The 25,394-nt window shown below is 44.5% G+C and overlaps 1 pseudogene across 1 annotated transcript; it reads right to left on the bottom strand.

Moving 5' to 3' along the window:
- Positions 1-433: 433 nt before the first annotated feature.
- Positions 434-23,862, bottom strand: LOC148591989 (cilia- and flagella-associated protein 53-like; annotated as a pseudogene). Its single transcript, XR_015913980.1, has 6 exons — positions 23,807-23,862; positions 10,909-11,086; positions 8,661-8,880; positions 7,079-7,292; positions 2,151-2,253; positions 434-674 (listed from the first exon to the last, which is right to left on the bottom strand). The product of XR_015913980.1 is annotated as a cilia- and flagella-associated protein 53-like (transcript).
- Positions 23,863-25,394: the final 1,532 nt, after the last annotated feature.

The following is a 25,394-nucleotide window of genomic DNA, read 5'->3' as shown; positions in this document are numbered from 1 at the left end:
TCTAGCCATAGTAAAATAGAGTTATCATTTTATATTAAACAAGGAAAATGCAGATGTGTCAGCAAGTGCCTTCTGTCTAAATACAAAAAGGTTTGCAAATATTTGCACTTTGAAAGGCATTTTAATAAAAGTTGGTTGAAACTCACTCTTCTGGAAAGCTTCCTTTTTGCAGATTCTGAGGAATGCCTGCACAGCATTCATGCCATAATAATACAGTATTGTGCTATGGAGAATGTACAGTGCTTATATTAAAAAACATCACTTTGATTTGGATCAATCATTTTGTCAAAGAAAATCTAATAAGGAGAAAGTAACCTTTAAAATATCATATTTCTTCTATTTGCCAGTGAAATATTTTGAGCACAACAGGGGAGAGGGACCTGCTAATTAGTTATAAACATCCTTAGAAAATGTTTTTAAGTCCAGTCTAGAACAAATATCATAAATGCTCTTGTGTGCTAGATATGAGTCTCCTTCTCAAGGGATGAGTTTCTGCTAGTATCACAGAAGACCTTGCTAGAATATCCTCTATTTTTTCTTGGTTCATTCTCTCTGCTGCCAGGGCTGATTCATATTCTTGCTGCTTCTCTTCCTCCTCGGCATTACGGACTTCTTGTTGATAGGCAATCTGAGCCTTGAGTTGCTCTTGGTATTCTTTTGCTTCCTTTACTTTTCTGGAAATGACATACGAATAACTTATTTATGAGGTACATGTTAAAAATAACTCTTTTTTTTTTATCTGCTAACGTGCAACCTTAGACCAAAGAACTATTCAAAACACCTGCTAGGAGTTAACAGTAACTGCTACTCTATTAAACAAATGTGACATTGGTAATTAACCTGAAGTTCTTTGGAGCATGAATTGCATTCTCTTACAAAGCAGACTGCAACATCAGTGCTTAAGAAAACAGAACAGAAGAACAAGAGGAACCCCTTGTAATCAACACGTTTTCTCTACCCCATGAGGGGCAAGAGGAAGACAGATAATGAGTATGGTGGGTTTGGGCTCTCTCCTGGCTGTGCCTCACTGCTGTAGCATCCTCACACCCAGTTTCCTCTCCCTTGCTCTGGAGATAAGGCACTTCCAACAGAGAAGGCAGCCTGCTGGCTCCTGCTCCAGTGCCGTGCTGATATTCAAGGAAAAGGCTGTCACAATAAATCATCCTTCCACTCCCCTGTCACACATTACTTGCGTTGCACACTGGAGTGGCAGGGGAAGCCTCCCTACATGCTCAGGCACTTTGAGAGCAGAAATTACTAGATGCTTAAGCACCAGCAGCCCAGTCACAGCTTGGGTCACAACACAACATGAGCTGAGCCACATGGCGCCTACTGACTGCGCAGAGTATCATCCTCGCTGCAAAGTGAAGCGTATCCAAAGCAAAGTCCCCCATGTTTACTTCCCCAGGGTGAGATTTCTGCCCTATCTAAGAGATTGTTACTGATAAAACTATTGGAGATGCAGCAGATACCAGCTCTGGAAGGAGCTACTTGTTTACCTCCTGCTCACATGTGCTGACAAGGAGCAGAAGTATCAAAAGGTCTTTGAATGGGTGAAATGAAGGTGCTTTGCCCTAGGTTTGTCATGACACCCAGAGGTCTGTTTCAGCTACTGCGAATAACAATAGTCTTGCCTTGAGGAACAGCAAGGCAAAATTGACCCGTGGAAGGGGGTGATGGGTGCCAGTCTGATATTTTGGTGGCTGTGTTATGGTTCCAGGGAAGTGCATGGGTGGAGTTCAGCACTAAGCTTGAATGCCCAAATTCCCCTAGGGAAGTAGTGAGCTAACCTTTCATTACACCCTCCTCTCCAAACCTCACCACTCCTAATAACAGCTCAGAATTGCAAAGAATGTGTTTACAAAACATGATGGTCCAAAGTGATGGTCCAAAGAGCCCAAAACAAGTATATGTAATGAAACACCATTATTTGTACAATGAGATCAGAATCAGTAATCTAATACCAACTGCAGTATAATTGGGCTGCTACTGAGCAGTTTGGAGCTGTTAGGTTTTGTAGCAGAGCCTCTCTGTACAGAAGACAGCCAAGTTCTCTCTTGCACAGTTAGTTGAAAAGGAGAATTAGCCGTCTTGGAAGTTTAAAAGGTTAGCCTGCAATGAAAGGAACCTGCAGCATAAAAGAAAAATACCTTGCATATTTTTCTTCTTCGATACATTTGAGCTCTGTGATTCCTTCAGCGAATAGCTTCCTTTTCTGGGCGAGTTCTTCCTGCTCCTTTGCATTTCTCTCCGCTGCAAAAAATAATTTAAAAAATGCTTTTAGAAGATGCTTGCTTGCTTAGCCCCGATAAGCTTGAAGGGACAGTGTGGAGGCCTGCTTTGGAGACGGAAGTGCTGAATGCCTTGGTAGTGGACGATTGACCACAAGGACGAATGTCTTATCAGCAAGGAGCAAAGCAGGAAAAGGAGGAGGACAACAACAGCATGTGGAATGTCTTGTCAGCAGATGAGGAACAAAGCAAGGAAAAGAAGATAACCACAACTGCACGGCTGGCAAGATGCTGATTGATTGTAATCTTTGCAACACTTGTGTTAAAAGAGTATAAAAGGAGTTGGTTTGAGAATAAAGTTGTCTCACTCTGCATCCCAGACTGAGTCCGTTCTTTCGCAAGGTGCAACAAATGGCGCCCAACGTGGGGCTCGAAGACTAGCTGTCTCTCCGGTTGCACCGCCCAGCTGAACTCCCGGGATTCACGCTGAAAGGAAGCGTAAGGATCACGCTGAAAGGAAGCGTCCTTTGTGCACACACTAAAAGCCTCTTGAAAGGAAAGAGGTAAGCAGCTGGGGACTATGGGGTTACACTTAACGAAGGAACAAAAAGATGTTTTAGAAGTCTTTCTTAAGATCTTAAAACAACAGGGCAAGAAATTAGATGAGGAAGATCTACAAAAGGTTCTTGCATGGGCTTCTAAAAACGATCCCTCCGTGAACAGTAAGAACGTATTTGATACGGAGAAGTGGGACCAAATTGGGGTCCGATTATGGGACTGTGCCACTCGCGGTGATAAGGCTGCTGCTGGCCTGTTGCCACAATGGCGAGTTGTATTCGAAACGCTGAAATCTCACAGTGGGCCGCAGTTGAACACAAATGACGGAGTCGAGGCTCCTGCCATCCCCTCCGCGCCTCCATTACCTCAGTCATGTCCTGATGAGAATCAGGAAACAAAATGCGCTACAAAAGCCTTCACGGTACAGTCGCCTGATGACCAGGACGATGATCCTTTTGACCCGGGTCCTATTAACCCTGAGAAGGAGCCAGACCTATACTCCCTGGATCTGCATGATAAATGGGCTTCAGTAAAACGAGGAGCAAAACAGGCGGGGGATGTGGGCATGCCGAAAGCCTTCCCCGTTATCTATGCGCCAGACCAGAATCCACGCTGGGAAGGATTGTCATACAATCTTATTAAGGACGTGCGGCGCACGGTGACAGATCATGGCCTTGGCGCACCATATACCACCCACCTTATACAATCTCTTTGTGATTCTTCGGTTTTTACTCCTCACGATTTTAAAACTTTGTTTCGCCTGATTATGACTGATATGCAATATACGATGTGGGAGTCAAAAATGAGACAGCTTGCTCGAGCACAGGGGGAGGAAAACCAGCGCCAGTCAAAAAGAGGTCCTTTACGGACTGTTACTGTGGACATGCTAATGGGGGAGGGTGACCACAGTGCCACAACAGCACAAGCAGGAATTCCCCCTGAGGGCCTGCAGCAAGTTAAGGCACTTGCTCTCCGCGCCCTTAAGGCCGTCCCGGAGGCTGGTAAACAACGACAGCCTTTTGTTAGCATAAGACAAGATGCGAATGAGCCTTACATGAAGTTTTTGGATCGGCTTAATGAGGCTCTGGAGAAACAAATTGATAATGAACAAGCACGAAGCTACATTTTTAAACAACTAGCAATTGAGAATGCTAACCCTGATTGCCAGAGAGTTTTGCGGCCCCCAAAAGATCCTACTATTGATGACATGCTGAAGGCGTGCATTAACGTCGGCTCTAAACTGTATGAATGTTCTCTGATGGCCGAGACGTTTGCAACAATGTCTATGAAAAATCCATGCTTTGCTTGTGGCCAATTTGGTCATATCCGTAAATACTGTCCAAAAACGCAAGCAAACAGAGGAGCGCCTGGAATATGTCCGCGCTGTCACAAAGGACGACACTATGCTAATCAGTGTCGATCAAAATTTGATAAGGAAGGTCAACCATTAGCCCTTTCGGGAAACTTCAAGCCCAGCGCGGCAAGGGGTCGCGCCATGACAACAAATCACCCTTCAGAGTGGCCTCACCGGGAAGCAGCCGCTGCTTGTGCGCCCGCACAAGGGGCAGCGCTGAGGTGGACCTGGCCACCACAATAGAAGTGCTAATTACTGATACATCAGTTGTGCTAATTCCAACTGGTGTCCATGGCCCCCTGGGGCGAGGAATGGCAGCACTATTGATTGGGTGATCTTCAACAAGGAGACAAGGGCTGTTTGTGTTACCTGCAGTTATCAATGCAGATTTCAAAGGAGAAATAAAGATAATGGTATGGACTCGGATACCCCCCTGTACTGTGCCAGCAGGGAGCCGAATAGCACAATTAGTATACTTTTTACCACAGACACCAAATGCTGCAAAAACTAAATGCGGCATAGGCTCTTTTGGGTCCACGGGACAACCAGAGATTTTCTGGACTCAACAGATAACTATGAATCGCCCACAGATATCCTGTACACTACAATCAGGAGTGACAAAGTTTAATGCACAAGGAATTTTAGATAGCGGAGCGGACGTTACAGTCATCGCTGCCTCGCAATGGCCAAACAGTTTACCCCTAGTGAATGCGCATACATCGCTTTCGGGAATTGGTGGGCAGAGTACCCCAATGCAAAGCGAAAGCTTGATAAATATTATTGGTCCGGAAGGGAGAACCGCAACCATTAGACCATTTATATTGCCTGGATCCATTACCCTGTGGGGGAGAGACTGTTTGAGTCAATGGGGCATGCAGTTAAGTACGGATTTTTCTTAGGGGCTACTATCCAGCAGCAGGTCCAACCCTTGATCTGGAAAACAGACAAGCCGGTATGGGTGGATCAGTGGCCCCTTCCACGAAATAAACTGCTGCAGTTACACAAGTTAGTAGAGGAACAATTGCAAGCTGGACATATAGTTCCTACTACAAGCCCCTGGAATACACCAGTTTTTGTAATTCAAAAGAAAAATAATTCCTGGAGATTTTTACATGACCTTAGAAAAATCAATGAGGTCATTGAAGATATGGGAGCCTTACAGCCTGGACTCCCTTCTCCAGCGATGTTACCTCAAACATGGACTTTGATCATAATTGATTTGAAAGACTGTTTCTTTACCATTCCACTTGCACCACAGGATGCACCTCGGTTTGCATTTTCTGTACCTTCCATCAGTGCTATGGAACCCCATAACAGATATCATTGGAAAGTTTTGCCACAAGGCATGAAAAATAGTCCTACATTATGTCAACAATTTGTGGCAGCAGTCTTAAGTCCAGTATGGAAGTATTTCAACAACGTCCTCATCTATCACTATATGGATGACATATTGATTGCTGCAGAGCAAAAGGAAACAGCACAAGAGGCTCTGCGTCAGATTACGCGAGCAGCATCGGCTGCAGGATTAAAAATTGCAGAAGATAAAGTACAGGAAACTCCGCCTTGGCGATATTTAGGATGGAGAATTTCTGATCATCAAATTCGACCACAATCATTGACTCTAAAGACAGACATAAAGACTTTAAATGGTCTTCAAAAACTTTTGGGAATCTTTTGGGGAATATAGGATTAGCTGCGTGGATTAAGGGAACATTGCAAATAGGTTTGATGTGCTTGATAATCTTTCTTTGCCTTTTAATTTGTATCCCATGTTTGTTAAAAACAATTCAGTGCTTAATAGACCGTGCCTTGAAACAGGCATTCTTCATAAATAAAGAAGGGGGAGATCGGGGGATCCCAAGGACAGACTCGAGAGTGTTGGTGGAGAGACCTTGGGAAAAGGACACTATCATGCTTGTTGGAATCAAACCATGGGAGTAAATGCAACAAACTAAACAATCTTTTGCTTAGCCATATTCACGCAAAGTTTCTAATTATTGTATTAACTGTATTTTGTTCATTTGTACTACCTGTATGTTGTACTAACTGTATTTTGTTTATTGTTAGTGTATCTGCCTTGTTTCTTATTATGTGTTCAGTGCTTGATTGATTGATCCTTTAACCAAGTTATGGCTGTTCAGCTAAAAACAGCTATGGCAACACCACAAACAAATAAAGAAGGGGGAGATGTGGAGGCCTGCTTTGGAGACGGAAGTGCTGAATGCCTTGGTAGTGGACGATTGACCACAAGGACGAATGTCTTATCAGCAAGGAGCAAAGCAGGAAAAGGAGGAGGACAACAACAGCATGTGGAATGTCTTGTCAGCAGATGAGGAACAAAGCAAGGAAAAGAAGATAACCACAACTGCACGGCTGGCAAGATGCTGATTGATTGTAATCTTTGCAACACTTGTGTTAAAAGAGTATAAAAGGAGTTGGTTTGAGAATAAAGTTGTCTCACTCTGCATCCCAGACTGAGTCCGTTCTTTCGCAAGGTGCAACAGGACAGTGACACTGTATTCAAGCTAAGCGGCCTAAATAGAAAACCCAAGCTTTGTTGTTTCTGGAGAGACACACAAACAATTGGAAGGATATACTCAGCCCATTTCTTTTCCACCACTAGGAAGACTTCAAATTCAGAGCTGCATAATAATAATAATAATGTAATTAATAATAAAGATTGCATGCTAATTCAATCCTTACTGGGCTTTGTTCTGCTGATAGTGATGAGAAATCCACGTAAGGGCTGCCCATGGGTGCAAACTTGCAGGAGCAGATTCAGAGACAAAAGCCCTGTTGTACATTACTCACCCAGGCATCCCGTGCCCACCGGTCCTGCCTGAAGCGGCCTGTCCTGCTCCCTCTGCCCCGCCATGACTGGCACTCACAGCAAGAGCCCTGTTCGGTGCACGGGGAGGGAGTTGCTCCTACTTACACTTCTCGATTTGCAGTTGTCTTGTGTCCAGGACATCTTTCAGCAGCTGTTTTCTAGCTTCTTTTTCTAAGTGCAGTTTCTCAGCCTTCTTGGCCCAAGCCTTTGCCATCTCTTCCTCGAGGAGCTTGTCCGCTTCCTTTTCTTGCTGTTTCTCCTCCTCCAGCTGCTGTGCCAGGTGTGCCCGGTAAGTCTGCTGCTCCTTGAAAAGTTCTTGCTGCAAACACATGCACATCTGCAGATCTGAGTAAACAAGACCAGCTAGGTATTTCAAAAAAGCCACGAGAAATGTTGACTTGTGGTCAATACAGGAACGGGGCTGGGAACAGAGATCTCTGGTCAGATCACTGCTGCGCAAAGAGCTCTGCAAAATCTGTGCCATGGCCAACAGCCAATTCCTGGAGAACAGCAAAAGAGCCACAAACAGTGACAGAGTTGGGCTCTCCTCCTAGCAGTTTGCCTTCTCACAGCACAGGAATTGCGCACACGTTTTCCACAGCTGTTCAGACAACTTCATCCACATGGGAAGCCGTGGAAGTCAACAGAGTTTTAAATATCAGTTCTGCTATTTTTTTCGCAAGGTCTAAGCACCTGGTGATTACAGAAGAAACTGATACCACTTTCTTAACCTACAAGAATTTCTAAATACCTGAGCAGAATAAGGAATGCAGCTCCCTGCTCTTAAATGTACCTTGAGACCTGTTTTCGCCCCAACGTTGGGCAACCAACTTGTTTTAAATCTAAGAAGTGACAGACACATCCCTGTTTTCACGGCATCTCCAAGATGTTGAATGCAAGGTCATGTGCCTAACCTGAAGAAAGTAGCTGCAGACATTGCCAGGGGAATCTTTTCTGCCAGGAATAAACAAGGGCAGGGTTACAACTGTTAATGAAAACTAACCTGCTTAAAAACAAGGTACATTTTTTAAAAGTAAAAATAAAACCAAGATGCCCTTCTTTTCTGCACGAAAATGTTCTTAATTTCTTTAACAAAAAATGAACACCAAGAAGTACCACGTAAAATGAGGCAATAGTTGCTTGTGAGCTTTCTGTAGCTATATAAAAATCCTAATTCAAGTCATGCTGTGGCATACACAAGCTTTGCACTCTTCAGCTACAATTCTTTCTAGCTAGTAAAGATTTAAAACTGTTTCTTAGTGTTTTCATGCATTAGAGGAGGTTAAATATTTACTTTCCTCTGCAGTTACAAATATTTAATACATTAGGTTCATGAAACAGAAAACCTTTGCTTATCTCCATTACACCCATACAGTATAAAGACCCAGAAAGTCAAGTAATTCACATGCAATAAAAAACACACAGGGGGACAAGGTTCCAGGACTACCTGGGAGTCTTTGTCGGTCTCACTGCCTTGAAGAGAGAAGATCAAGCTTTGAGGTACTCACTGTGACTGCAGGGGATAGCAGGCTTCTTCAGAGGGGCAGTGCTGGCAGGAGGCAATGCAATGAAAGAATCCCCTTGTTCAGAGGATTTCATCTATCCTGCGCAATTTCACTAACAGCCACCAGATTAGTCCAGAGGAGGTATTGCCCCAAACTTCAAAATGAACATCTCTTGCCCTTACTTTTTTTTTCCTTTTCTCCTCAGCACCTCCCTGGGATTCCTGAAGAGTTTTTTTCTAGGATCTTCATATCCAGAGCAAGCTCCTCCTGCTTTTCTTCATTAAGATGCCTCATCTTGTCCTACACTGCACTGAGCAACATGTCCCTGCATTCCTTCTGCTTCTGCAGTTTCTCCATCTGAAGACGTTCGCTTTCTAGTTTAAGCTGTTGCTTTTCTTCTTCCTGTAACAATAAAAAAACAGACAGCTTGCAAAACATCATGTAACTTCAAACAAAATGATAGGTAGGATTCACTTAATTGGAACACAGAAGAAGGAAGATAAATGTTCAAAGCCTTTCTTGTTGACATTACAGGATTTTGGAAGTATCAGTGTTATCTGTTAGAGCTGTTAAAGAATGAACATTTCAGCATAACATTCACTCAAATTCAGGATTTCCTCTTTAATTATCACACCTGCTTCATACCAAAATACTGGAGTGCTTGACACTCTCTAAATAATTCAAGTGGATAGACAGTCATCTCTTTAGAGAAATTAATAGAACTGCACCACATATGATGCATATCCAAGCCCTTATACACAGCCATAAGCACTAACCAGTAGTGGAGACATGTTATCCTCCCTATAACTGTGTATATTGTATGTGCCGTGCATGTTAATGGATGTTGCAGATATATTTAAATATAGACACACCAGATTATTGATTCTACATGGTATTGTTTTGCTTAAATAAGATAACTTAGTAGAATTCCTGAACATCCTGCATTTGAATGAGTTTACAAGCACAACTGCACTTAAATATCACTGTAATGCAGCATGGGGCCACCATTAACTCACCTACAGGTCTCAGAAACCACATGCTGGTTTTTGTTAATCTCATTTTAAATAAGATGGCTCTTTCATAATGTGAATAAATCTAAAACACATCAGCAGGTTTGTATAAACAGCTTTTCTAATCTTTTCCATATGGAAGGACAAGCTTTGCTTCCTACAGAACACAACTTGCTCTGTTGGACATAAAACAGCCACCCTGACTCTGCAGGGATTCAAAGCCAATGCTCACAGTGCTGCCTTCCTAGGGTTGTGAAAGAGGCTCTGTCTGAAAGGCCAAAATCACCTCCAGAAGCTGATAAAACAGCTTTGAAACTCACTGTATTTTGAGTCACTGAATAAGTAATCCAAAAGACTGTGAACAGTAAAGAAGGTGGAAAGGGGTGGCAATTCCTGGGGAAGTTGGCAATATGGCATACGTGTCTTTGGCTGAACCCTGACATCAGTGGAGTCATATGGGAATTGCTAAGGGTGGGATCCACGATGCTTTTGCTATGAAAGTTTATACGAACGCGTTAATACAACACTGTAAAGGTGCAAGGAAATTGTTACCACTGATCCATCTGCAAGCCAAGACTGAAATGCCAGGAAAGCAAGTTTTCTTCTGAAAAATGAGGCCCGAGTCCAAGCCAGCAGACTCCCATAACTCATTAAGTCAATGCACTAAGTTAATGCAATAAGTCAATGCAATAAGTCAACCAGTTAAATGCAATTAAGCCAAGCCTACACTACAAGAGGATGAGAAAAGAGGAAGGCAGTGGCTAAATGGGAGCTAAATGAGCCAAATATTTCCCATGATGTGACATCAGCCAGCTGTAACAGGTGAAAGAGCTTCTGCATTGCTTGTCAATCCATATCTGTTAAAGACTAAGCTTTCAAAATGGGTATATATTCTGAAATTCAGTCAGCTAGGGTGTCTACACCTGCAAAACACTAGTGCCTACATTAGTGACCACAGAGGGGTGCAATGCGACCATGTAACTGTGAAAAATGGATCAGGTGGGAAAGAGCAGGGTGAGAACGAGCTGGGAGACGTTGCCCAGGGGCTTGTGGTTCAGCTCAGCAGCTTGACCCAAGATCTGGGACACAAGAACCTTTAGCTACCCCACTGCAAGTCAGAAAATTTGAAAGATAACCAGCAAAAGGTGAAAACCACTTCAGTTTCCTGCAAAGGCTCCCCGAGGCTTTGAACACTACAACTCCATTACATGCTAAATTTCAGGAGATCTATTTCCCCTGTGTAAACAGGAGTGCATTTGTCACGGCTCTGGGAAAGAGGCTTAGCATAATAAGTGAGTCTCAGATACTAATGGAATCAGTGAAGATACAAATAAGGTAGGGATTAATCTAAACGTCTCGTAAGCCTGTCATGAAGAGGGCCTTTAGGAGATGGCTGAATTGAGAGCGATATGGAAGTTACCAGCACACGAGCCTCCTCTTCCTTCAGCCGCTTGGCTTTCTCCCTGTGAGCACTCTGCACGGCTACCTGGGCTCCGAGTAAGCTCAGCTCCTCTGCTGCCTTCTGCATATCTGTCACCTCCTGTTTCTCCTTGGCCAGAACCGCAGGGGGAAGAACTGCTACACCTGGATGTCTACACCTGGATGGGGGAGTGAGATTGGGCCAAGCAGCACCAGCCAGGACCTGTGGTTTCATGTGAAAGCAAAGGTCTCACTGTGTTTTCCTCCCATCAGCGTCTGCTATTTTCCTGCCCGTGATTCTGTTTTGAGGCCCGTGGTTCTGCCGCAAGCTGTTGGGGCCAGGGACACCTCCATCTTCATCTGCTATTTCTAAAGCACCCAGTTCCCTGGGTGTTGTGCTGAAAGGCCCTAAGCTCAGTATGCAAGCAATAAAAAGAGGAGCAGTGCCACGGAAGCAAAATTCACATTTTGCTCAGTATCCAGAAGGCATTTCTAACCTCCTGTTTCTAACTGAAATTATATATATATAATATATATAGTAACCTGTCACATTCAATTTCACCAACATCAAGCTATTTTATCACGAGGTTTTATCTTTAAAACCTCTCATAGAATCATAGAATGATTAAGGTTGGAAGGGACCTCTAGAGGTCATCTAGTCCAACCCCCCTGCACACGCAGGGTCACCTAGAGCACGTGGCACAGGACTGCATCCAAGCGGGTTTGGAAGATCTCCAGAGAGGGAGGCTCCACAACCGCTCTGGGCAGCCTGTTCCAGTGCTCTGTCACCCTCACTGTTAAGAAATTTTTCCTTAAGTTCCTGTGGAACTTTTGATGCTTCAGTTTCTGACTGTTTCCTCTAGTTCTGTCAGTGGCCACCACTGAAAAGAGGCCAGCACCATCCTCCTCACTGCCTCCCTTGAGGTACTTGTAGACACTGATTAGATCCCCTCAGCCTTCTCTTCTCCAGGCTGAACAGGCCCAGCTCCCTCAGCCTCTCCTCATAGGGCAGATGTTCCAGGCCCCTGATCATCCTCGTAGCCCTGTACTGGACTCTCTCCAGCAGTTCCACATCCCTCTTGTACTGTGGAGCCCAGAACTGGACACAATACTCCAGATGTGGCCTCACCAGGGCTGAATAGAGGGGCAGGATCACCTCCCTCGACCTGCTGGAGACGCTCTTCTTAATGCAGCCCAGGATCCCATTGGCCTTCTTGGCCACGAGGGCACATTGCTGCCTCATGGCCAACTTGTCGTCCACCATGACACCCAGGTCCCTCTCTGCAGAGCTGCTCTCCAGAAGGTCAGTCCCCAGCCTTTACTGGTGTCTGGGGTTATTCCTCCCCAGGTGCAGAACCTTGCACTTGGCCTTGTTGAATTTCATGAGGTTTTTCACTGCCCAGTTCTCCAGTCTGTCCAGGTCCCTCTGGATGGCAGCGCAGCCCTCTGGGGTATCAGCTACTCCTCCCAGCTTCGTATCATCAGCAAACTTGCTGAGGGAGCACTCTGTGCCTTCATCCAGGTCATTGATGAATAAATTGAACAGGACTGGACTGAGGACTGACCCCTGGGGGACACCACTAGCTACAGGCCTCCAACTAGACTCTGCACCGCTGATCACCACCCTAAGAAGGATGATGGACTGATCCTGCAAGGTACTGAGTGAGCCACAGATCATTAGAACTGTGTTGGGAAGAACCCGAGATATTAAGGCAGGTATCACAACATGCAGTTTTAAGCACATACCACCAGGGGGTTCATCAAGACATCTAAAATAAGGCATCCAAAATGGTAATCTACATGTAAGTCAAGCTGCTAAATTCCCATTTAGCAATGAGGATCTGGTCAATACAGTAAATAGACTTTAGGGTGCAGTTCAGCTGCTAGACCAACATATGTCTACCATAGGGTGAGGAACTTCTCTAACTGTCCTGAGCACAGTGAAGATCTACTGAGTAGAAGAGGATTTTAGACACCTAGTGAATATAGAAATACCAACACTTAGAGAACTACTTTTAGGTGTCTTAATCTCAAGCTGAATCCCTTCCTTTGTATGCAAGAATGGCTACAAGGACAAAGTAAAGGGCACTCCAGAAATGTCTCCACTAAAGTATCTTAAAAGTGAATTGCAATTATTTGGGTTTGTGGGTAGTGAATAAACTAGGATTGAACATCTTCATGAGGGCCACATTTTCAAGCCAGCATGAAAATTTAGAATTGCATATACTGTCTCAAAAATCAATCTCTGTCAATAGAAAACACATTTGAAGAAAGGGGTCTCTCATATTAGGTAGTCAAAGTTTATACATAAGTGAAATGCAACACCCCAGCCTCTCCACTGTAAGGAATAGGTGTTGTGGAATTCCGTATCACCATAGGTTTGGGAAGGGTTCTTCAAACGATGAGAATTAAATTGCATTAGTAGTATTTTCATCCCTTCCTTGGAAAAACAGATTTCCAAGAACAGAACAAGTCAGACGTCCTGCTGAGGCCTCAGGGCCTGATAAGCATCTGCAAATCATAATAACTTCAAAAAAAATGCCAAACTCAACAACACAGAACTCATGGCTCAGAACTTCAGGTAGCATTAAAACCTTAGCTTCAATGTGAGTTCTTGAACATTTTAGACAAAATTAAGCTTCCATGGGCTATTTTTACTTGCACACTTCTATCTAAGCCCCCTGAACTCTGAATTTATCATTTCAATCACAAGTAACTTTTCTTCCGCAAAATATTGTCGCCCGCTTGTTAAATTGCCTCTTTGCATTTACTTACCTAAATTCTATTTATTAAGAAATTTTATGGAGATACCTGAATTGCTAATCTCGTTTTTCAATAACCAATTTCTGCCTTTCTTCTCTCTTTTCTCTCAGCAATTTTGCCCACTCTCTCATTTTTGCTTGTTTTTCCAGGACTATTTCTTCAAGTGACTCCATCTCAGCAAAGTACCTATTTTCCTCTGATTCCAGCAGTTCACAAAGCCTATAATGAAGAAAACATTTCAGTAAAAGCTAAAACAACCTTCTCTGTCAATTTTTAAGTTTTAGTTTATTTATTGAGAATGCAAACAGACTGAAGCAATGCTCTATAGACATTGTCCAGAAGAATCTCCATTCAACACAGGAAGAAAAACCCCTATTATACGTAATCAAGAGAAGCAGGTACCTTAACTGTTGATTTTCTTATGTGATGGTAAATCCTATCAGGATGTTGATGAGTCAGTGCTTACACTCCATAGAAACCTATCTTGATTTTATAACAAATAAATACCTTAATATTTTGTTAGGAAAGATTTATCTTAATTCAAGTTATCTTCATTTATTTTCATTCAATTTCATTCATAAGCCAAAGGAACCATTTTTTTGCTAAAATTATGCTGCTTTGCTTTGGATAGATCACTAATCTTTTTTATATCTGATATTAGTCTAGCAATAAATAGCTATTAGTGTAACATACATACACACAGATTTTTTTATATCCATTTTTTCCTAAAGAAAAAAAAATAAAAAGAAAAACAAAAAGTAGCCTAGTAAAGAATAAAGAAGTCATTTAGATATTAATGAAGCATTGGTCGAAAACACAGACACACTGAGAGCAAATGCACACTTGGGCATTTTTGTCAAGACTGATGCGTCAGAAGTTGAGACAAATGAATTATGCTGGAACATTTTTCTACTTTTTAAACGTCAGGCCGGACTACTACGCATGCGCAGTCGGCAGCCCGAAGTGCCCGCGCGCGAGGCCGTGGCGCCCCCTAGTGGGGGGCAGGGCGGCAGTTGGAGGAGTCATGGAAAATAAACAACTCCCGCAAAAAAAACACATGTTTTGTGACTTGGAGCTTATTTTATCTGAGGTAAAGGACACATTAACTGCCACGCCAAGGTGGGTGCTGGTCACAGTGCAGTTCTCCGGCAGCTCCTCAGCCGGGGAGAAGGCAGCACCACGTGGTGACCTAAAGCGACTTAGAAAAGTAGAGCCTCTTTTTAAGAGCAAAGGCTGTGGTGTTGTCTAGCAATTTTTTTTTTTTTTTTTTTTTTTTTGTCTGCTAGGAAGGGAAATCCAGCCAAGGACAGTGGGGCCTTTCTGCCTTCTGCCTTTGGTTGGTATCAACTGATGAACAGTTTCCTTCCCCCCCGCCCCGCCCCCGGCTTTTTTTTTTTTTTTTTTTTTTTTAAATATACAAAGGAAACCTTTCACTTCTAATCCCTCCAGTGGAATAATTGTAGAATTTTGAAGGAACCCAAGTCATCCCCTCTGTCATAAAAGACAAAACATACCCTAGAGTGGCTTTTTGTTCCTTTTTGGTGGCATTGCGCTTGGCCAGCCCTTGAACATATCATTGTTATCCTTCCACGGGATCAAAAGTCCTTCTCACCTCATCCGTGCTCTTGGCTTCCCCAGGCTCTGAGAAGTCCAGAGTTCTGCCCAACTCTGAATTCGCCTGGGGTTTCCTCACCCATCCCATTTCAAACCATTCCAGGTTCTTATCGTCATCCTCCCTTTTTATCCTGCATGCTGGTGGCTTCAGGCCGTCTTTGAAACACATGCTTAAGGAAAATGTGACTCCTGCTTGTGGCCTCTTCTGGGTGCTTTTATTCATTTATTTTGAAGGAATTGCTGTCCGGTCAGATCCACATGATCAAAATCCACATGTTCAATGTGAGTCAGAAATGGAGAAAGCCACATAAACACGTCTCCATTGACATGCAGTGCATGAGTAGCAGAGATCAGAGCTTTCACTATGTCCAAATTTCAGACACAGGGGGAAGACAAAATCCTTCTTTCTCTCCAAACTACCATGAGACATGCCCAAGGCCGTGAACTTACTGACTGGGTAAAGGAGCCAGCTGATGGGACAGATCTGTATCAGGCCGTGGATGGTGCTCTCAGCTGCGTGCACTGGTCACATTTGATGGCTGTGCTTAAAATGTAGTGGCGCAAAGACCGGAGTCCTTCCCCGACTGCTTCTGAGAAAGGCCCTATCAGATAAACGCTCTTTTTAACCCCAGCCAGCCTGTCTGAAGGGAGTGGAAAAGATTAGCTGCTCTTGGTGCTCAAAGGCAAATAGGAATGAGGTTATTCTTCATGCCTGCTCTTGGCCTTTGAAGAGCAAAGAGTGACCACGGAAAGGGGACACAGCACGAAGGAAGAGTGTTTAAGCTCAGTATCAGAAGATTAGCATGAAGACACAGAATCCCCGAATGGTTGAGGTTGGAAGGGACCTCTAGAGATCATCTAGTCCCTGCTCCAGCAGGGACACCATCAGGGACACCAGCACGTGGCACAGGGTGGCATCCAGGAGGGTTTGGAAGATCTCCAGAGAAGGAGACTCCACAGCCTCTCCGGGCAGCCTGTTCCAGGGCTCTGTCACCCTCACAGGAAAGAAGTTCTTCCTCACATGGAGGTGGAACTGCCTGTGTTTCAACTTGCACCCGTTACCCCTTGTCCTGTCACTGGCCACCACCAAAAAGAGTTTGGCCCCATCCTCCCTACAATCACCCCTCAGGTACTTGAACATGTTGATCAAATCTCCTCTCAGCCTTCTCCAGACTAAACAGGCCCAGCTCGCTTAGTCTTTCCTCATATGATAGATGCTCCAGTCCCTTAATCATCTTTGTTGCTCTACGCTGGACCCCCTCTAGAAGCTCAAGGCCCTTCTTGTACTGGGGAGCCCAGAACTGCGCCCAATACTCCAGGTGCAGCCTCACCAGAGCGGAACAGAGGGGCAGGATCCCCTCCCTCAACCTGTTGGCAACGCTCCTCCTGATGCCCATTGGCCTTCTTGGCCACGAGGGCACATTGCTGCCTCATGGTTAACTTGTTGTCCACCAGGACTCCCAAATCCCTCTCTGCGGAGCTGCTTTCCAGCAGGTCAACCCCTAATCTGTACTGGACATTGAGTAGCTGCTCAGGGCTGCTTCAGTTTGGTGACTCATCAAGTCTCAGGGCTGCTTCAGTTTGGTGGATCCGGCTGTGGAAGAAGTGTTTGTGGAAGAATTGTTTGAAAGCAGGAACTGAGAGGAAAACTAGGGCCTAACAGATGTTTTGGCATTACAGAGGCCTGCTTGGGGTGCTACACAGTTGCCACTTCCAGGATGGTTGGTATGCACGGACTCTGCTCCTCCACAGTTCCCCGGGCAGCGCAATCTGCCCTCCTCGCAGCTGCAAAGAGGAGTAATGGAGGATGGAGCGGAGTGAAGACACTGCGGCCAAACTCTGTTCCCCTCCCTGTTCTGGGCTGCTGCTAAGCCGCACAGTGGCTATCCAATGGGAGATATACGATAACATGTCCGGTGCTGAGCCAGCAAAGGTGGCAAATCACTCCTTTCAGATGAACTTTGCTTGAACTTTGCTCATTAAAATGTGAAAACCACACCTCCATCCCCAAAGTTACCCGCCTCTGAGGTACGACCACCCCTCACTGAGCATGCGCTCTAGATTTTTGGTTGACTGTACCTTTAAATGAAAGTGAGAAACTTTTTCACCAATCAATAACAATATTAAGTATGACTCTAGTCACTCAAGCTCCACCTGAATGTAAAGAAAAGTATAAAAGGTGAACTAAGGATGAAAAGTCTGGCGGGGGGAAGAAACCATCATAACTCCTGGGTCAGTCGACAGGCTGAGCCCCCTTCCCTCCCCTCGTGCTGGGACGCTGCCTGAGGAGACTAAGAAGTGAGAGGGAAGAATCCATCATAAATTCTGGATCAGTTGATGCGCTGATCGCCCTTTCCTCCCCTTGCGTCAGGACGCCGCCTGAGGAGACTCGAGACTGAGCGCCCTCTCCCATCTTCTGGGGTGAGTGATGATTGCACATTTGTACATCAGAGCTAGCTAAAAACCCCACGCTCTAGTAGAGAATTTCCTGTACAAACATCCAAAACCTGCTTTGTAAATGTTGCATTTGAATAAATCATACTGTTTGTGAACTCAACTACTTGTTTGGCGGGAGGCTATCGGACCTACAGTTGACAGACTGTTCGTGAATTCGATACTGCCAGAGTCGAGATTATAGGTGATTACGCTATTTGGGAACTCGATTCGCTCCTAGGAAGGCGATCGGACCTACGGTCCACAGACTGTTTGTGAATCCGATACTGATTTGATATCTCCTTTCCCCCCCCACCACCACTACCACTACGGCTTTCAAACTGCAACATTTCACACCGGCCACTGAAACCGCAGCTGGGTCCAACGGGCTGCCTGCCTGAGGGCTGAGTGGCCAACACTCTGCTCAACGCTCTGCTCAGCAAAGGTCTCCCCAGCTTGGAGAAGGCTCCATCTTCTTGCCCCCTGTCTGTATTCCCCAAGTCTCTGCTGTGGAACCACTTGTTCTTATTTTCTCCAAGAAGGGCACTGGGAAGCCAAGGTGCCCTCATGAGCGCAGCTGAGCATGGGACAATCTTGACCATGCTGCAGTAACAGCTATTGGATGTGTCTACGCAGTGTCAAATACACCCTATAGGGTCCAACGTACAGGTTTAAGAAAGCAAACCAATTTCTATGTATAGTGAGGTGGCAACGGTTTAAAATGCAAACTCATGTGCATGAGCGTGCTGGTGCATGAGGTGCCATAGGGAGCTGCGTGCCGGAAAGCCCGTTGGGTGCCCCAATGCAGAGTCCTGGGCTTGCGAGTTAAACTCCATGTAGGAGTAACTTCCCTATTGTTAAAAAAAAAAAAAGGAAAATGTGAGTAATTATTGCTGTAAAGTGTACTTTTTTTCAAAAGGGGACCAAAAGTTGAGGCCGTAAAGCCAGCTGGGACAGCTAAGGAGAAACTGAAAGAATTTTGAAAGACCCTTGTGTGCCCACCTTCACTTTTGGCTAAATCGGTGATCTCCACTGAGCTTCAGTGTCTTCAGCTAAAGAGCTGCTTTTGCTGCCTGCCACTTTTCCTTTCCATTTTTTCTATACAATTATTCTAGCGATTTAAGTTTTTAAATGGCCTGGAGAAATAAAACCATACGCTGCTGTAGATGCATTCGTGTACCTCATCACATGTTAATCACAGAAGCTGAAGCACAGAAGCCCCTGCCGCATTGCAACAGGCAGTAGATGCCCTTGTACCATGAGTCACCACAGCATCACCTTGCACATGGGGGAAATAGGGGGAAACACTGCACGGGGGTGAACGTAGGTCCCTTTTTCTTAAAAAAAAAAAAAAAAAAAAAAAAAAAAAAAAAAGGGGGAAGTTACAAGTTGATTAAATTAACTCCAGTTCCTCCAAAACAACAAGGAGCATGGAATAATGGAATAAGTATCTGGGAAATCATTCAGAAACTACTAGAAGAAAATACAGAGATGAGTAACAGCAGTGTGGCAGGGGGAAATGGAAATTCCCAGGGGAAAGAGTATCCAAAAGGTCCTGAGCGTTCAGAGGGAAGGTCTTCACAGTAGGTCCAGTGCACTGAGGACAAGGGCACAGTGTTCATATACGTGGGCCAAAGATGGAGAAGACAGAGGAGGAGAAGATGGAGAAGACAGAAAAGATGGAGAAGACAGAAAAGATGTAAGAGAAGAAGATGGAGAAGATGGGTGGCCAGAGGGGTGCAGGAAGGCAGCAGACATATCATTTAGACCATAATGTCCTTGTTCCCGCTCCCAGGATTTCATTGCCGTGCCTCCTAATGAAGTAAAGTTTAATTCTGGATTGAAAACACACTCTTCTGGTGATACCAGAAACCAGTGACGTTCCTGGTGCCGCCGAATGGGGCTTCCAGGAGGAAAATCAAATAAATAAATGAGCAGATAAATTAAATAAACAGATAAAATAGTGTTGCAGTTGTGGCGGCCAAAAACACAAACAACTGGGGTAGATGCAACGCAAACTACCCTTTATTGTTTTTCAGGTACATTATTTATACTGAGCTCTCCTCATCGTGGCTGGTGCTTATTGGTGAGGACTACAAAGGACAGTAGCTAGTGACAGAGTTATGATTGGATGATTCTTAGCTTGGCCAGTTTCTGCTCCATGGCCAAACCTCCTTAAACTTGTTAATGACTTTCTGCTGTCTCTGTGTGAATTTCCTATCTCATAGATACACTCTAATCTTTTCAAGGTTAACATTCTGTGCTAAGGGAGCCAGGGATTTCACAGACCAGCTGCAATCCCTGACAATTCCCCCTTTTTGTATTTGTGCTACAAAAATGGCACTAACGGTTTGCTGCAGGGCCCTTTGCAGCAGACCGATCAAGCAAGGTACCATTAATAACACAATTACAATAATTACCAAAATCAGCAAACCTGTTTTCACTAGAGATGGTAACCACCCAGACAAACCCCAGTTGCCAAACAACTTATTTAACTACTTCCATCCATCATCCACTTGCAACTTGCATACTCCATCAGGTAGACCAACTGCAGTCTTTACCCTTGCCCCGAGTCTGGATCTCTGGTCTCACTGATCCATTGCCAGCATATTATGCAGCAGTTGAAGCCCTTGTATTCGGCCCACGCAGCCAATCGGCTTCTCCGTTGGAACTCCCACCAGACACGTAGAAAAGGGATTTTGAGGATCCCTGGTAGCCAGGCATATGGTGCTTTGATTGATTGATGGCGTTGGCTAGGGTTATCCAGATGTTGCTGCCAGTTCTTCAGGGAGGGGCTGGACGCCAATCCCCTCCTCCATAACTTCCGAGGATGAGGAGGGCAGCGACTGCAACGCAGGTCGCACACACCGTGCTGGAACCTATCGCGGTCCACTCTCTGTGGAGACACAAGCATATCCCCTTCTCCAAGTTATGAGCTCGTGTGGCCCAGACCATTGTCCAGTAACCAAATCACAAACTTGCACTGGTACCTGCTGTGGTGCCTTTTCCGTTGTAGTCAAAGAGGAAAAATGTGAAAAAATGGGTGATAGAGTAGAGTTGTTAGGGAAGGAGAGAAAGTTAAGCACATATATGGCTTTGTCTAGTCTTGCCTGTGGGGACTCCCCCTGCATTCCCCCTTTTTGTTTTTGCACGAGGTGCTTCAGAGTGCCATGCAAGCATTCAACGATGGCTTGGCCTGTAGGGGAATGGGGAATCCCAGTTATGTGGTGAACACCCCATTGATTTAGAAAACTCTGCATCTTTTTGGAAACATAGGCAGGACCATTGTCAGTTTTTACTGTTTGAGGAATGCCGAGAGTTGCAAAGGCACGTTGAAAATGGTGAATTATGTGTAAAGATTTCTCCCCTGCTTGGGCTGTAGCCAAGCAGCGTGGGAAAACGTATCAACAGAAACATGGACAAACCAAAGCCGCCCAAATTCAGAGATATGGGTGACATCTGTTTGCCACAATTGTAATGCTTGTAGGCCTCTCGGGTTAACTCCATAGAAAACAGGCGTCTGCTGTCCTTGACAATCAGGGCAGGCAGCAACTATAGATCGTGCCGCGGATTGCGTCAAGCCAAATTGTCGACTCAGCGCCGAGCTGCCCTGGTGAAAAAAACGATGAGATAATAAAGCCTGCTGGTGTTTGTTAGGGAGCGGACTCAAGGCCACAGCAGACACAAGGGCATCAGCCCTTGCATTACCCTCAGCAACGAAGCCAGGTAATGCAGTATGACTGTGAATATGTAGTATAAAATAGGGTTCGGTTCTCTGTTGTATTGCAGGCCATAGGTCCAAGAGTACCAAAAGCAATGGACGTTGATCAATAAAAGACAGAACCGTCTTATCTAGCCGTGCAACTAGATTGGCAACATAAGCAGAGTCCGTAACAATATTCACAGGTTGGAGAAACATTTAACAGGTTGGCGAAACAGTTGAAAAGCTACGGCCATAGCTCGCAGCTCCACTATTTGAGGTGATCCCTCTTGTAAAATTACCTTGTCATGCCATTCTCGGTTGTCGTACCATAGCACAGCAGCTTTGCCGGTCTTTCCAGATCCATCTGTAAAGACAGTGAGTCCATCAACTGGCCCCATTTGGCTCAAGTGCTTTTGACCCACCGTAATTTCTTGAAAAAGCTTAATAAGCGGATGTGAGGGCAAATTATAAGAGATCTGCCCATGAAAATCAGCCATAGCTGCTTGAACTTCATACTTGTTGGCTAAGTACCATTCAAAATACTACGTTTGTATTGGGACAACAATGCGATACGGATCCCTTCCTGTCAGTTCCACACATCTTTTACGAGCCTTCATAATAAGGTCTGCTAGAAGTTCAAACAATCCTGGTGCAGTCTTTCGAGGTCGAAAAGGTAAAAACAGCCGTTCCAGAATATGTAAAGGATCTGTCCATTCAGGGTTCCATTGCACCAAGGCACCAAAAGGAGTTGTCCGTTCAATGAGGACAAACAATTGAACTATCTGTAATGGGTCAATGCGGGATACAATTTTAGTTTGTAATAACGACTCCACCTGCTGGATTGTTTGAACCGCTGCAGGACTCAAAGTCCTAGTTGAGAAGGATTAACAGAATGCTGGAGCAGTTCCAATAAGGGCTGCAGCTGGGAAATTGTGAGACCAAGATAGGGTCTAATCCAATTCAGCGACCCCATCAATTTTTGGACATCAGTAAGTGTTTGAACGTTAACACTAAGTTTGATGGGTTGGGGCGTCACTTGCTGGGCAGCGACTGTAAGCCCTAAATATTTCCAGGGCTCAGTCCTCTGCACCTTCTCTGGTGCTATGACCAAGCCAAAATGCTGTAAGGATTGTCTAGCTACTGTAAAGCTCCCATGGTGGCCATGGCAGCATTTACCTGTCGTAGGTCATGTAAATTCGCCATTTGACAGATTTCTTCTTAATCACCAATACAGGGGTATTCCAAGGACTGTGAGAGGGTTCGATGTGCCCAGTCACAAGCTGTTCTGACACCAATTCTTGCAGGGCTTGCAACTTTTCCTCTGATCCACCCACACAGACCTATCAGTTAACCAGGTTAAAGCAAGTGTGGGTCGACGAACATCCTGCAATGCAGTGGCCCCTGTCAAAAATCCATCATAATCCTGACCCCCTCATTGTCCTAAACAATCTCTTCCCCACAAGTTCAGGGGTGCAGAGGTTATGTATGGTTTGATCGTTGCTATTTGCCCTTCAGGATTGGTGATCAGCACAGGTACGAGACACACGCCCCCCCTGAGTGGATCCCCCCAGCCCTACTATGCCCATCCCAGTGTTTGTAATGGGCCAAGAAGATGGCCAGGGATGTTGAGAGATAATAGTCACATCAGCCCCAGTGTCCAACAAACCCGTAATCTTCAACGTTGATGGTGAATAGCTTTTTTTGGAGACGGTGCACGTCATTTGTGGCCTCTGCACTGATACAGGTTGCGACCAGAAAACTTGAGGTGGGCCCGTAGAGCCAAAGCCTCCTTCTTGTCGTTCCTTAAGTTCTGTGTGAGGAACACAACTCAAAAAAGGCACAAGTTGAGCGACACAGGTACCTTTGGGAATGGTTACTGGAGGATAGGGAGTAGACATCATTCTCTGAAATCCACAGTCATTCTCCATGACTTGTCACTCTTTTTGATGGGCCAGACAGGGTTATTCCAAGCTGTGGTAGTGGGTTTAAAACTCCTGCATCCACTAGGTCTTTAATAGTCCATGAAATGTCTTCATGCCCCCCAGAATCTTGTACTGTGTCATGGCCATCAATTTAGTTGTGGCATGAATCTTAACAGGGGGCATTTTGACTTTTCTGACTAAAATTGTCTGGATACTAATATAGTTCTTTGTTCCAAATTGGTACAAACCGTCAGAAAGGTTCAAAGTCAGTCCCTTTAAAATATCAATTCCAATTATATATTCAGCGACAGGAATAATCATAACAATACAATCATTTTGGGAGGTTCTCTATTTTCATTTCTATTTATGTTTGCACAGCTTCAATTTGGTTTCCTCCCCAGAAATTGCTTGGGATTTCCATATATTAAGGAGGCCTCCGCTCCAGTAGCAATTGAGGCTTTTACAATTTGGAAGGAGCGTTGCCGGTCCTTCCATGCCAGTTGCACTGGAGCTTGGCCATCGCTACATTCTTGTTTCCCATGCTGAAGTACTTCCCTAGTCTCTTTCCAAGGATACAATTCAGAGTACGGCTCCCAGTCCTCCACTGGTGGGGGGGTGGGGTGCCACAGTCTGAGTTATTCCTGGCTTTCCCGCTTTCGAATTCTGCACTTTCTTGTTGTGCTTATTCAGCCCTCTCTGCTGATATATATTACACAATAAAGATCTAAAGACCACAGACACAAACAGCACAAACAGTTTCTATCCAGTGGCACGACCTCACGTAGCTGTGCACTCCACTAGTGAGTTCCACTGTTTCAATTGCCTTCAAAAGCCTTCAGGAGTCGTGTCTGGCCTCCCGCATTAATGTATATGGGCAGAGTGCTTCTATGGTTGTGGGTTGTGTTATTAATTTGTGCAGAGTGTGACTGGGTTTCAAGAGTCATAGTGCTCCTGATATGTGAAACCTTGGTATGAATGCAGAGTAGAGGATTTATATAAAAATGGCTGCACTTACAACTTTTGAATCTGGAGTTACCAAAATATCATTAAAGTTGAAAGCTTTAATTGTGATCTAGCATTAAGTGTAGATCTCTCTGCATGGTGGTTTGGACGGATCTCCTCTCAAAGGTTTCTCATGTTCTGAAATTCTGCCCTTGCAGTGGAATTGGTTTGAGCTGGTCTTGGTTTGAGCAGAGCACTTTTGGATTCAGAGTTTCTTGGTTTTTAAGCACCTTGGAGGGCAGCTTGAGCAGCACAGCTTTGTGCAGCCTGTGTTCACTGCATAAGGCAGAGGCTTAAGGGTCATGTTGCTGATTGTGAGACAAGATAATAGGTTTAATCCTGCAAAATTCCACTTGGCTCTTGTGTATAGTCACTAAAGACCCTGTGGTATTTTTACTATTGCCATACATATTCTGATTCCCCTTAAAATCAGATTACAAAGTATGGTTTGTAATTTGAATTTATAGCAAGGAAGACAATGACCTTGACTGCATGACGAGCTGCAAATAGCTTGGTGCAAAGTTGGTTTGAAATCAGAGCAATTGCTTTGATTCAGGGGTTCTTATATATTCACTGCAGTTTTTTTGCTTGTTTGTTTTACAGTAGTGAGTATTTTAAAATCCCTAACATTCTGTTTTTAGTATATTGATATGTTTTTTAATCGATTAGCTACTTGTGCTGTATATTCTTTGCATGTTTTTCAAAGATTGAAGTTTTTGCAGTCAGACTAAAATGAGGGAATAATTTCTTGTTCATTGACCTCTTCAGTCTTTTTGATCTGCAGCTTTTAGTCACTTGATTGACTGATTGGAGAGAAAAAAAAACATTTTAAATGAATTGTAACATTTTTTTCAATAGAATATTTATAACCTGCAAACTGTACTGACCCAAAGAGAAACAGCCAAGCCTGATTTGTTGTAATGACTGAATGGTGATCATAGGATCTTTCAACTGAAATTATCCTCAGGACATCTCTAGCCCGACCTCCTGTTCAAAGTTGTGGGATAAGACAAGGCTGCTTGTGGGGTATGGGTGCAAGTTGAAACAGAG

This window comes from Tinamus guttatus, unplaced genomic scaffold (genome assembly GCF_059628265.1).
Source record: "Tinamus guttatus ecotype Peru unplaced genomic scaffold, ASM5962826v1 Tinamus_guttatus_pri_ptg000656l, whole genome shotgun sequence".
Lineage (NCBI taxonomy): Eukaryota > Metazoa > Chordata > Aves > Tinamiformes > Tinamidae > Tinamus > Tinamus guttatus.
The sequence above is the reverse complement of the archived record's forward strand: the minus strand, read 5'-3'. Positions and strand labels throughout refer to the sequence as shown.